Source organism: Anarhichas minor, unplaced genomic scaffold (assembly GCF_050575085.1).
Source record: "Anarhichas minor isolate MPS153535 unplaced genomic scaffold, ASM5057508v1 ptg000027l, whole genome shotgun sequence".
Lineage (NCBI taxonomy): Eukaryota > Metazoa > Chordata > Actinopteri > Perciformes > Anarhichadidae > Anarhichas > Anarhichas minor.
In genome coordinates this window covers 6,623,640-6,638,722 of record NW_027466473.1, presented here as the reverse complement: position 1 = coordinate 6,638,722, position 15,083 = coordinate 6,623,640, and the positions used below count along the sequence as shown (strand labels likewise).

The window sequence follows — 15,083 nt, the reverse complement described above, 5'->3', positions numbered from 1 at the left end:
GACGACTTATTCTTAGGGGCAACAACAGAGTCGGAACGACTCACAACATCACACCCGCGAGCAGACTACAGCCCCAAGAGCACAGTGGCGATCCCCTTACTGATAAAAAACACATCATCCTGAAAGTGACCTTTGACCCTTGAAATTAACCTAGTCTTTGAACAAAGTGAAAAAGAAAAACCACAGTTAACAATAGATTGGAAATACGTAAAATATTCCAAATTTAGTTCATTTCAAATCATTTGTTTTGCTTTGCAAACATGAATGTTTCAATGAAAAGTAAGTTGTGCTTGGTGTTTGTTAGTCGACTGCTCATCAAGAGCGTCGGTTGTTGACGTTCCTGACCTCCAGCGGCCGCAGCAAATCTCTTTTGTCCATGTTGAGCAAAGGAGGAAACGGTAGCCATGTTTCTTTTTCAAATTTGTATGCACATTTCGATACATTTCTCAATTTCTATGTAGCGCAAACCTGTTAATGACAATACATGAACCTTGTTACTTGTAAACATGTGGTATCGTGTTATTACAGGGCTACAATAAAACATGGGACTTTGGGATCTCTTCCTGTTTTCTACCGACAGTCAATGTTGATTTATTTTAACCCTAGCCAGTTGCAGACCGACACTGCATCCTGTGCCAAGTGCCGCCCAAGACAATTGTGATTGCAAAAGAAGTTCATGTCTGTCAACAAAACCACCTCCACGAAATCTAGCTTTAAAACACACAGGAACAAACACCGTGAGTGCAGGCCTTTCCCAGTACAAAACACTTTCCTGTGTTTACACCCGTTACAGATTAATCGCTGGAGCTCTTTAATTCAATCCACAGGATTAACAAGGTACTGTACGAGACAACTCGCTGTAGCAGTAAACCTATTAAAGCCAGTCTTGTATAGCCAATCAATGTGGCGTGATTGAGGAAACGGGCTCCCTCAGGCTAGACACTGGGCACAGGCTCCACGAGCGCCGATCAATCTGACTAGACAGAAATACACTTCGGGACAATCCCCAACCAAATCCAGGGCCACCCTGTCTGAGGTTGGCTGCCTCATGCAATAGTAAGCAGGATTAAACAGGATATAGGAGTGCAAACTGGCAAGTTGGGTGAGCCAATTATTTCTCCTCTACTCAGACACTGACAATGAGTCTGCAGCTTCCAGCATGGCTGACCTTCCAGGAATCCTAGAAATGTCGCCTGACAAGGGTCCGTCAGACCGGTTCATGATCCAACAGAAACATGAATACAGACTCTTATCTTTTCAGGTGGGGCGGGCCCTTGGTGGTGGCTCCACCCTCCAGTAGCTCGACCTGCTACTAGCTGATCCTCTATTTTTAGAGGGAGTTTGTGCCGTGCCGCCCAGTCCGGAAGGGATAGCAAGAGAGGCTGAAAGGGTAAATATAGAAGATGAACACAGTGCAGCCCATCTTCCATCGACCCTAAAAATCCCCATTCAGCACTTTCAATACCACGATTCCAGAAATCTGTGATGATGTGAACCTGCAGAGGATTACTCTGTTGCAGCTGTAAATGAGAATCCATCTATCTGTTCCGTTGGGAGTGATACTCAGTTTCCTCTAAATCCCTCAGAGGCAGAATATCCCTCAGTGATCTCTATCCCTTCCTTTCACCGCTGTTAGAAAACCTGCTGCAGCTTACTCTAATTCGCTCTGGTGAGCTGCAGCCAGATAACAAGTCCAGCTTCCACTCTTTATTACAGACTCAATATAAATGCATACTTTATGAGCAAGTGCTGAACCTAATTCTTAAACGCTCATGGTACTTTTCTTTTCTTTTTTATCTGGATATTAAAAGGAGTGTGTCCAGCCCAGGCGGTTCTGCCGAGTGAAGCCGATGCAGAAGTGTCTTGAAACTTGCATTCTCTCTACTGACCAGCAAGGGGGTGAATCCTCCGGTTGCAAAAAGAAGTCTGATTGTATAGAAGTCTATGAGAAAATGACTCTACTTCTCACTTGATTTATTACCTCAGTAAACATGGTAAACATGAGTTTATGGTCTCAATCTCTAGTTTCAAGTGTTCTTCAATGCAGCATCATGCTCATTTAGTAAATGATGTTACTTTTAGAGTCAAGTAGACCAAAAAGCAGAGTATGTTTTAGGGCGGGCTTACTGTGATTGACAGGTTGCTGCCGCTACCAGACCCGTATCCGGCGTGTCTACGTCACTCATCCGCAGTCCAAATATGGCAACTTTCCTTCATCGGTTGCATTTCAAGATCGCGACGGCGAAATCCAAGAACTCGAAGCTTCATAACGGCGGTCCACAAACAAATGAGTGACGTCACGATGACTACGTCCACTTCTTATATACAGTCTGTGGTCCACTCCAGCCGTGCTAGTAGCTCTGTGAGACTGTGCGGTAATGTTTACGCTAAATGCTCATCAGCACGGCAACATGCTCACAATGACAATGCTAACATTCTGAAGTTAAGCAGGAATAATGTTTACCATGCACACCATCTTAGTTTACATTAGTTAACATTCGTTTAACATTGAGGCTGATGGGAACCGTTAGCATGGTTGACAACTCTTAAGTTCTCGGCGTGAGAGAACTGCTTTCAGGCTTGAGAGGCTTTGTCGCACCCTAATGCCACACAAGCTATTCTCGTGCCAAACCCCTTCGTGAACAACATAGCGATGGGTTTTCCAGAAATGTCAGTTGTGATGCTAATGTGTGTTGCCCATAACTGTTTCTACGTAGTATAGTGGAAGTATAGTACTCCTTCGCAGTAGTGGAATCACTGTGCGCATCCTCTGGGTACCATGAATGTCTGTACAGAATTTTAATGGCAGCCATCAAATAGCTGTTGAGATATTTCAGTCTGGACCAAAGTGGCGGACTGACCGACAGACCATGCCATGCCCAGATCCACGGCGCTAACATGGCAAAAAATCCAAACCAAAACATTTGGATAGGAATCCAAAACCGTCTCAAAGCTAATACTCAGCTAAAACAAACACACTGTCAATAAAGACACAACTTCCACCGGTCGTGCAGGCTCCCCTTCTTGTGCTTTGTAGATTTTATGGTCGACAATATTTTCCAGTTAAAATACATAGAAAAGTGTGTCCAGTATTTACCGTTTGACATTTGTTGTTTGTTTCACCCACACACACTGTCAGGATGATCCAAAGTGACGCACTAAGTGAACCCAGATGTCCTCCTTACACAGCACACAGCCGCAGGTGTTTTACCCTCAGCGTGTCTTTATGTGTGTGTGTGTGTGTGTGTGTGTGTGTGTTTGTGTTTGCGTTCTAACGGGTGTGCCCTCACTGTGTGTGAGGTCGTGCAGGTGCAGATCACAGTGTAGGTTTTCTAAAACGGCAGCATGGCTGATGTTCACGGCTCACGGCCTGTAGAAAATGATCCAATGAACACAGTTACTGAGATAATTACACTTGCTGTGTTTTGGAAATGTATTTAAAGTCAACAAAGACTGTAGTCGATAGTGATCTGGCTTATTTTCTTCTGTGACTTAGTTTGAAAATTGATGTTAGTCTCGTTGGAGCGTCACTACTTTCTGTAGCGGCTGAGCTGCTTCCTGGACTGTATTTCAGAGAGTCATCACTGAAGAAGAGGAGGAACAGCTCTTTCCTCTGGCTTATCTGTCTCTCTAGGCATTTAAACACCAAAACAAAATTTGATTTTTTTTTCTAGCTCTTATCTCTTCGGAGCAGGTTCCTAAATGTGCACAAACAAACAAAAAGAAATTGGAAAAACAAACCTCTCAGAAACTAAATCAGACTTTAGGTTGTGTTCTTTGTTTGGGGAAAGGTCAGAGGCAGAGGACTGAAGAGGCATCACCATTAACAGGCTGCTGGGATTAACGGAAGGAGCAGATGTTTATCCCAGCAGCCCTTTGGTGACTCATCCTAAAAAATGTTCCTCGCTGAAGACAGAGAGCACCGTTATTGTCGTTACATAATGATAATTTGGTTAAACACCCTCATTCACACTTCTTATTATGAGTTGTGACAGCGCCAAGTCATAAATATATATTCATTAATGTAATAAAAGTTTCCAGGTCAACATTCGAGCACAAAGTGCCTTGATACATACTTAGTGTTGATGATTAATTTGCACATGGTACAGCAAAGCTAATTTCTTTAATTCATTTCTATGTTTTTTCAGGCATAAATGCCCCAAGAAAATGCTGTTTTTCAGCCTCTAAAATATCAAGATTTGCCGCTTTTCTCTGATTTATACAAGTTTAAACTAAATATGTTTGGCTTTTAAACTTTTGGTCGGAAAGAACAAGTCATTTGAAGACTTCATCTTGGAGTCAAAGAAGCTAGGATGGATATTTTTCACTAATTTCGGATATGTTGTAGACCAAACAATTGAGAAAATAACCTGCAAATTATTCGATAATGATTGCAGGCCTATTTTATTCAAATGTGCACATACACAGACTGCAGAGGATCAAAGAGAACAGACAACTGGTTGAGATGATTTTTTTTTAAGGGCCATATTATTTGTGAAAAATACAACCATTTGAGCCCTCTGAGCTGTGAGCCTCTTTCTCCCTTCATCAATAATGATTAGCAGCAGTATTAAAGAGCCTCTCATTCTCCAGCCTGGTGCAAGCTACAAAGAGAAATATAAATGCTGGAGCCAGGGGAGGGGAGGGTAGACGAGCTTGGTCGATTCTTCAGAACTGGATGGGGTATGAGGAACGGTTTGCTCACTAAAATAGGTAGCTTTCTCAAAAGGAGAGCGCTGGTGTCAGCTGGCCCAGGGTCAGATTCTGCTTCTCACTCCTCCAGGATTTCATCAGAAAGACTACCAGCCCCTGCTCTTTCGTTCAGTTCAATCATCCACGCGGAGGGGGATATTTCTACCGGCCTATTGCATGAAAACCTGAGCAGAAATAGTAACGCTTTGCAATGTAGAGACACTGAAGTACTGTCAGCAGGGATCTGAGCGGAGGTTTAAGCTCCTTCTCTTTAGCTGGCAGAACTAACTGAAATCACAGACCTGCTTTTGGAGCCTCGAGAGCCGATTCCTCCTCCAGCAACTCTGTCACTGCTAAGCATTGGTAGACAATCTGCCAGAGCCTCCTCCACCAAGACTGCACACACGATTTATAGAGGCAGAGACGGAAAAAGCTTTTTTCAAACAGCAATTTGTGATTTTTTTGTTTTTGTCAGGGCACAGGGAGTACTGGAGAAATAGATGTTAAATTAACGTTAAGCTTCGCCAGCTACTTACAGGCCACAACATATATATAGTTCCATCGATTGTGGACACCAAACAAAGGAAGTGTGGGTCTGGGTGCCGGTAGCAGGGACCAGCGTCCTTTTACATGTCACCAACCCTGAACTGATTGTTCCCAGCTCGCCATATAAACACGGACAGAAAATAAAACCCACATTCTTCAGGGACGAGAGCTACAATAAACTGTCCATCCCGGTCTCAACAAAAGAGTTACTCACTACATCTGACAAAGCATGTTGAGGTTTAATCCAGGATTTTGCACTGTTTAGGATTTTACAGTCCAAGGGCCAGACGTGCACAACAATGTGTACCCATAAAAAAAAAAAAACTATTTCCCTCACTCAAATGATAATATGGTCCCCATGCGAATTTCATTCAGCGTGTTGGATCCTCGGCTGCTCCCGTCTGCATGTTGACGTGTCCTTGGACAAGATGATGACGGCGCTATATGAAAAGTTATGGGGATAACCAAATCTTATTTCTATTCATCCTGAGGGGAACATGAATGTCTGAATTAAATATCATGGCAATTCATCTGACAGAGATATTTAAAAATATCTCAAAACCATGAATGTCAACATGTTGGTGGTGCTAGTGGTTATCGCCAAAGTCCTTAGAGTCCATCCTCTGGGGACCACGAACGAACATACTGAATTAATAGCGAAAAGATATTTCAGTCTGGGCCGATGAGTTGGGCCGACCGACATCGTTACCACTAGAGCTGTGCTGCTAGCATGTACACACAAATAGCAGCAATACAGAATATAAATACACATGACAATTGCTATGCGTAGGAGTCGGCACATTACAAAGTAATACAATGTCCTTGCCCATGCCAACTCCACAATGGTGACACCTTCAGCTGCATGGACATGGAACGAATCCATCCCTTATATATATAGAAGCTAGAGTGTGCACCCACTGTTGTTTGCAACACACATCTGGCCATTGTATCGCACAATTAAGTCCACCCTCGAATCGGATGTAAACACAGCGAATGCCATCTGTTAATGCATACCTCATTACGTAACATATAGCTGCCACATGTGGGTTGGGTGGCAAACTACAAAAAGCCTCCACGAGTGTGGGCATTCACGTCAAGTATTTGCTATTTTTAACCATTTATTATTCAAGATACAAATGTCAATATATTTCTGCACGTTGTCATCCCTCTCCAGAGGGGAATGAAATGATGTAGAACAAATGGTAACCTGGGAAGTAGAAAGGACTTTGGCTGTCTACAGTAAACCCCACTGTGACGAGTCCACTGTGACAAGGGCCCACAGAGGAAAAGCTGGTGTCAGAGTGTGTGGACGACTTCTGGACAGCACAAGCCTCTCTGGAGGACAGACACAAACTCAACCAGCCATCAATTATTTCAGTTAGCTCACTGGCCACACGGAAATAACAGCAGGGCTCTGGGAACTCGCAGCGGAATAACATCTTCAGGGCATTTAGAAAAGGCAGTCAGCTTTGACACCTTCAAGGAACCATGTGCAACATTTAGGGAGATTAATTGACAGATATTAGTAATGTTTTATTCAGTATATAATCACCTGAAACTAAGGATCGTAGTGTTTTCGTTAGCTTAGAAAAAGCCACATATATCTACATGGGGAGCGGGTCCTCTTCCACAGAGTCCGCCATGTTGCACCGCCATGTTTCTACAGAAGCCCAGAACGGACAAACTTAACACTGGCTCTAGCGAGAGCCTTTCGCGTTTGTACGTCATCTGAAGGTGGAGATGGGTACCAAACACTCGGTATTAAATGGGCGCCAGCGCTAAAATCGTTAAAGACCGGAGAATTGATAAGCCCCGACATTACTGGTGCTTGTTATTAGTACTTTTTAATGTTTTGGTGTAGTTTATTATCAAGCTGCAGTGCACATCTCTGCTCTCTCTGTCGAGCTGAGCACCTTCAACTACACACACACACACACACACATAGACACACACAGGCGGCTGCGGTGGAGAACGTTCAGTGAACCAGGTCAGGTGAAGGTTGCTCGAGTTAACGCCAACTACGCTCGTTACTGAGTAAAAAGGCAATACATCTGTTCAACGAGCACCAACATGTAAACGAAAGTGAAACCTAATTCAATCGCTCCGTCCGCAGCCTCTCATCCACCGCCGCTATGTTTACGCAAGCACAGCACTAAAGATCAGTCAAAGCATTTTATTTTTATTTTTTTTACAAACAAGCTTAAACAGAAGTTGTCAGTCCGTTTATCTTACTTTTTTTGTTAACAGCTGAGACAAAGCAGCCAGGATGACAGAGAACAGGAGGAATGACTGATACTATCAGACCTCTGTGTCCTTTGTGAACTACTTTATTTTATTGACATTTTGTAATGACTTTATATAGAGACTTTACTGTTGTCAGCATTACTGTTGCTGCTTTATGTATTTAGTCATGAAGAAGCACAGAGTATTGATAAGAGAAACTCCTCGTAGGAATAAAATCCTAAAGATAACTATCCCTACCTGAAGGCCACCGTAGTTCTCCGACACGCGTGGACAGGGAGGGGTGAGCGGAGGGGCAACCCAGATGGTTGCAATCTGCAACACACCACTGGATGCCACTAAATCTTACACACGGTTCCTTTAAGACAATTTAGGATGTACTTGTCTTGGAACTGTTAGATATTCAGCGTTAAAGGTGACAGGGCTACAATGAAAGTATCTATTAAATACTATTGATAGAAAATACTCTTTGAAGATTCAGTGGCAACCTTAACCCTTCAGGTTGGTCAAACAACAGGACCACGTTAATGGATTTCTTCTTTGTCTTCATCTTTGCTAAAGATTCTGGTTTGACTTCCACCTTCTTAGGGCCGATGTTCTGATAGAAGACATGAACTGGTGTAGGTTCCCAGCGGGGGTCTCATTCACGCTGATGTCACCAACACACACAGGCTAATGAGAACGGGGGAGAAGTGCTTGGATGAGGTGAACTCACAGATCTGAGAACCCCCAGAGTCTTCGCTGGCCGTGCTCTGAATAATGAGGGCTAATGTGAAGATGGGGTTGTGCGCCTGGCACATCGCCATCTAATAAGGACCTGGGAATGTATTCACGTATCCGCCCTCTACAAACACCCGAAAATACTGGTGTCATAATTATGTTTCTATTAACGTGGCCGACATTTGAGTGAAATTGATGAAACTATGAGTCTAAAGCCATGCTAGCCGCTCTGTTAGGTCGTAATTACAGTAGCCACAGCGGTGCTCTGTGCTAAATGCTAACTTCAGCACGCTAGCATACCCACAATAATGCTAACAGGCTGATGTTTACCAAGTTACTTTAGCATTATACTCTGATATCCTCTATTGGCAATTCGGAATTGGTTTTCCAGTCCAGAAAAGCGTTGGAGACCTTCCATCATCATTGATCCACAATGGTGCAATTGTGCTCTAAATATTTAGTGTATTGTTTTTTTCTCGTAGGTTTTTCTCTGCAGTCTACCATGTGGTTGGATTTAATAGGTGTAAACTGTGATATGTTCAACTGAGATTCCCTGATCCAGCTCCCATAGTGCTCACCCAACACTAGCCTTCTGAATAGTGAAGAAAGAAGAGCTTTGCTAAAGCAACACGTTGCCTATTAAAAGGTCTATTATTGTACACTTGACACTGAAACTGGAAGCGGTTTCGTATTTAAATTCTGCACACATTTTGATGCTATGCTTCCACTTTCTTTTTTCACTGACTGGTGATTTCTGCCATCTTTATCAACTATTGCTCATGAGGGATCTTTGTCTTTCTCTCTCTGCCCTTTTCATTGTCAGTCTGGCTGAACCATTGTACAGCGTTTTGTTCTCAATGTACAAAATGAACCCTTCATACAAAATTACATCTATTTGTAACAGGGACTTACAATCTAACAGCATGAAGGACGACTGCAAAATAGAATAGTCCTCTGAGACATCTGACTGATGCTTTGATGAATATATATATATATATATATATATATATATATATATATATATATATATATATATATATATATATATATATATATATATATATATATATATATATATATATATAGAAATATATTGTATATTGTATAACAGTACAGTAAAAGTGCCCCCTTACAAATGTTGGTGTCTGACAGCAACTCAACTGAATGTCTTACTTAGGTCGTTTTATATTTTGTGGATTATTTGAAGTTGGACAGAATCACTTCAGCATGTGCTGTTTAACTGAAGGCCTGATTTGTGTCCAATGTGGACACAATTTATGGGGTGCACGCTGCCTCAGAACTGGGAAGCAAGAAAGAGTTGGCGAGAGACTCTGGCACAATCCGGACTCTATTTAAAGGAGCAATAAAGTATTACGTATGCCAAATGTTAGGGGAAATTATTAAGACTAACGCTGCAGTAACATATACAGACAAAAAGTAGTGGGCAGTCTCTGGCCTGTGTCTGCTGAGTTTATTTACATGATCTGCTCCTTCTGGACAGTTGCTTTCTGATGTTACCACAATAAAAAAAGAAAAGCCATGTCTTATTTTAATTTCCTGTTACACGGTTTCTTTCCCCAAGTACAGAATAGCTGCAACAATGATACCTGAGGAGGCAAGACTGATACACAGGACAATGTGTCTGAACATGTCAATTCATCCAATACTTATTTTAGTCTCGACCAAAGTGGTGGACTGGCCGACCGACATCGCCACACAAAATTCATGGAGCAGAAGCCAAGGTTCCCAGACTTTTTATTCCATAGTATGGGTGAAGAACCCAAAACACTAGGCCCTACATTTCCCATAATGCACTTGGATAATTCCTTTTTTGGGTGTTAAGACGGGTAAACTTCTTTACGTCTTTCAAAGTCGACACTGCCAGTTCATAATTCAGGCTTTCTATTTTGCATTTGTTGTCTCCAAGTCCAAGCTGTGATAAACTGGGTGACATCACTAAGTCACAAAGTCATCAGGGTGATTTTCAGTTTTTGCAGGATGAGTAGCAGTAACAAGACATAACAAGTAAACTGACAGTGTAACATTTTTTAAATATTAGTAATAGAGTGTTCCTGTAACAAGATCACAGGGCAGGGACACATCTCAAGGACTGGATTGAGATGATGAAGACTGATTTGAAAATATGCTACAAAACATAAGGTGCTTTAGCTCACTCAAATGGTGCATCAATTGATTCTCTAATACACAAAAACTAGATGAAAGATAAACACCCCTTCACAAATAATGACATGCATTACACATTATTCTGAACCTGCTTTCTACCAGTCCCCGCAACACAGGTGAAAAGCTTGCCTGTATTACTGTTAACTTTGTGTTAAAGTGTCGTGAAAGATCACTCTGGAATGATTCCACAAGCACACCTGGAGAACTTCAAGGGATTGAAGGCTGACAGCACAGAGGAGGTGGCGGCCGCAGTGCTGAGAGTACCAGCTTAGTAACAGAAACTCCCACAGCTGTGATATGAAAGTCTGTCAGACATCAAATAAAGAGCTCATCACTGTGGATTCCACGAGGTTGAGCGCCTTAACACTTGAGTCTGGAAAAAACAGTTCAGTGACACATTACAAGTTATCATACATCTCTGAGGGGAACTACTCGGTTAAAGTGATTACACCGCTTTCCTGCAAATGTTTCTATATCTAAATGTCTCATTAAAAGGTGCTCAATATGAAAATCATGGGATATCTATTGCCTCCTCACAGCTCTCAACATGGCGAAGGCTGAGCTGGTGGCTCACAGCTAATGGTGCAAACAATGCTAACAGAGCAAATAACGCTATCAGTGCAAATAACGCTATCAGTGCAAATAACGCTAACAGAGCAAATAACGCTATCAGTGCAAATAACGCTAACAGAGCAAATAACGCTATCAGTGCAAATAACGCTAACAGAGCAAATAACGCTAACAGAGCAAATAACGCTAACAGTGCAAATAACGCTAACAGTGCAAATAACGCTATCAGTGCAAATAACGCTATCAGAGCAAATAACGCTAACAGTGCAAATAACGCTATCAGAGCAAATAACGCTATCAGAGCAAATAACGCTATCAGTGCAAATAACGCTATCAGTGCAAATAACGCTATCAGTGCAAATAACGCTATCAGTGCAAATAACGCTATCAGTGCAAATAACGCTAACAGTGCAAATAAGGCTAACAGAGCAAATAACGCTAACAGTGCAAATAAGGCTAACAGAGCAAATAACGCTAACAGTGCAAATATTGCTATCAGAGCAAATAACGCTAACAGAGCAAATAACGCTAACAGTGCAAATAACGCTAACATTGCAAATATTGCTATCGGAGCAAATAACGCTAAGAGTGTTTTGCCTGAGGGGGGAACAGGAGGTTAGGTGCTACGCTTCTGCGAGGATGCCGTTGATCGGAACGGCGTTATCAACTGTATGCCCGCCGCATGAGCGGCAGTGAGCTAGCCAATGGGGCACGCTCACAAGCACCAAAAGGCAAGCGCAGCCGGCCAAGCTATGTCAATAAGGAACAGAGAAGCTCGGATAACACCACAGAGGGATAGTGACTTCATTCTGCTCAGGTAGATATTACTCCACTATATCTTTACGTAAACAAAAGGTATTTGCTGCTGAATTTAATGCTCTGAATATCGTATAGAGAACCTTTAAGCTTGGTGTCTCCAAAAACAAAAGAAAAATGAAACTGACTTTATGTTTACTTTGAAATAATCCTAGGCAGCCTTTTAGTACAGTCAAACTTTTAATGGATGTATGTCAAAGCATCGAACCCTTCTAATGCGTCACCCCTCTTGGTCAAGGCCATGCTCTGATTTCAATTTCCATCCATTCTGAGTGCTTGGCCATTTGTATTCATGGCTAAGCACACAACACACAACACACACACACACAGCCCACTGATGACGATCACTTGGGGGATACATCCAGAAATTACACACTGAACAAATATAAGGGTGTTTTGGTTTGGCTATATAAAAGAAAAGCATTACCTGCAGATTGTACGTAGCTCTACAGTGATTTAGTGATCACGACCAATTGGTATAAGGAGCGGAAATAGACAAACTGTTGCAATAAGAGAAGCAGCACGGTACAGCAGTGTTCACCAACCACAGACCAGTCGAGGAGCAGACGAGCTGCCTGACATAACATGGGTGGATGACGTCCAGGCCTCGGTGTTAAACGTTTCATGACATTTATTGAAAACTCTAGTAAGAACACATAAACCTGCACACATTCACACAAGGATACACACACACACACACACACACAATGCTGATTTGCATCCCTTGCCTCATTCAAGTGATTTCCCAGAGGGGCTGAAGGAGCCGCGAGCTGCTCACGTGTCCTCTTTTTCCAGGAGCTGGGTCCCAGCTCCGGGATGATTACCAAAGGCCCACGTGAAGAAGAGTTACAGCTGTCAGTACACTCAGCAACAAGAGAAAAAAAAGTGGACAAGAGAAGCAGAAGTGATGCTGGAGTGGCTAATTAACACCATGCAAACCAGTAGAGATGCAAACACGAGTCAAAATGACTCAAGACAGCACACGTTCAGTCAGATTGCCCCTTCTCCATCAAAAGACTAAAATTTCTAGGAACATTTTGTTGTTTGTTTTTTATGGTATGTTCCATACACATAACCGGACAAACCACAATTTTGCTGCAACATTCAACAATTGCCCTCGTACAACAGGACCAAATGCCAAGCAGCAACATGATGCTGGGTCACAAGGATTGGAAAAGCATTTAATCTCGCTCGAAGTCCTGACACAAGCCCGTCATACAGTGTGCCGCAGTCCCTTTTCTGCTTTCCTGGCATTTAGGGCTCATAAAGTTGCATACAAAACATGATGTGAATGCACAAGAGGGGAAGTTGAACTGCTCAGCAATAACACACACACACACACACACACACACACAGTCTCCAGCACATTCAACAAAACCCAAATTGTAAATACCGGCCGGTGAAGAAGACAGTGAAAATGCTTTTCTCCTCGCAGAGCGGACACTACACAGACTCGATGCTTGAGAACAAAAGCAGGCAGTTATTCGTCGCATGTCGTTCATGTACTCGATGTTTTTCAAAAGAAAATTAAAAAAAAAAAAGGTGCAGCGCTGGAGAGTCGATTCATTTTGAAGTCATCCTTCAAGTAAATTCAAAAGAAACAATTCAGCCCCGTGCCTCATGAATGAGGGAATAAACGACTTGTGAACAGGCTAAAATGAGCACCACTTGAGGCCGACACGATGAAGCCATCGCTCGTTTAAATTAGACACAAAGTCACTTCAGAGCGGTGAAACCATCTTCCATTCTTTCGGGGGCCTTAGAACAGAGAAACCCTGAGTGACTTTCTGCTATCACAGGATTTCACAAAATAGACCGTATCAAAACACCAACTATACAGTTATTAGCACAATCATACCGACAGGTAACCTTACACCAGGGCTCCCTAAACATGCTGCAACAAACCCCTATTCGAATTATTACAGATGTCAGCTTTTATTTCAAATGTTTAATCATTGTGTCACCAAAATGTTGAACATATTGAATAATGCTAATTTCTTCAAAGAGGACATATTTCAATAGCTTATTTTGTCCTTCTAACCCAAAAGATGTCCAATTTACAATATCAGAAACTGAATTATTGTATTGTAACAGTATTGTCCGGTTATCTTTATTAACAACCCTTTTAGTTCATATATAAATGTGAATGTAGGTATATCAGGACGCAAGCAATAAATGTATGCACATATAGATATTTGTTCTCATACGTGTTTATGTATGTGTACAAACATGAATATGAAATATATATATTTTGTTATTTTAATCTTTTTTTATTGTTTTGTTTGCATTACTGAGTGTATAAAGTACAACAATAATAGTAATAATTGCAAATACAGTTTGGACATTCTGTGGATGTACTAATTCATGAGTTTATTGCAATAAGATTATAAATAAAAAATATATACACAGGCTCCCATGAATAGGCCAATGGGCCAGAAAGGGAAAACTGTGATCAAAGCACCTCCCTGTCTGTCACTGGACTAATTCCTAGAAACTAGAAGACATCATAGGGGACCACTTTGTTCGCCTCAAGAGGTCCCTGGAGGGACCCCGGGTCCCCAGTTTGTAAAGCACAACGGGGTGTGAGGATACAGCAGCTCAGCACAGGTAAATGACAGAGTAATGTCACATTATCGGCGTGCATTTCAGTGAAGCGTCCAATTTCACGGTCCAAAGTGCGTGCACGCGCGCATGTGTAAAGTGATAAAAAAAAAAATTCCAGTGCAACTGCAGAAGAGTCCATATATCCTATCCGATTCACTGAACAATAAACCACGGCGATGAAACACGTGCGGTGAGCTCCATCTGCATTGCACGAGCAGAGCTATACCCCCCCCATTGCGAACCATGACTAACAACAGCGATGCACTTGAGATGAGACGATCTTTAAAGTTTCACTCACCCGTGGTTGAGCCCCTCGGAAGTGGCGGTTCCAGTCAAGAGGGATCCAGAAGGGACGTCCCGGTTCGGACGCGCGGCGCCTCTTTGATCCACTTCACTCACAGCCAATTATCAGCACGGGCTCGCGGGGTGAGGCGTCCGTGCAGGGCTTCTGCGTGAGAAGTGCGGCAGGAATCAGCTGCTGACCTGAGATGTGTCCCATGTGGCAAACCCCTCTCTTCCGGGAAAAACACGGACGGACCAGCCGACACTACCCGCCTCTGGTCTGCTGTGAAGCCGCAGAGTGAACCCAGCGGCTGAATGTTTGCACACCGCCCGCACAGCTGGCTGTAGTTGCACCACTGCAATGTGCACCCTGCAGGAGAAGAAGGGGGCTGGTCACACACACACACACACAAACGCGCGCGCGCACA

General features: G+C 42.7%; 1 protein-coding gene across 1 annotated transcript in view; it reads right to left on the bottom strand.

Moving 5' to 3' along the window:
- camkk1a (calcium/calmodulin-dependent protein kinase kinase 1, alpha a) overlaps positions 1 to 15,083 on the bottom strand; it is a 50,339-nt gene extending 35,256 nt beyond the window's left edge. Inside the window, exon 1 of the mRNA XM_076101277.1 lies at positions 14,672 to 15,083. The gene's annotated coding sequence lies outside the window, so the exon portion shown is untranslated. The remainder of the gene's footprint in view (positions 1 to 14,671) is intronic.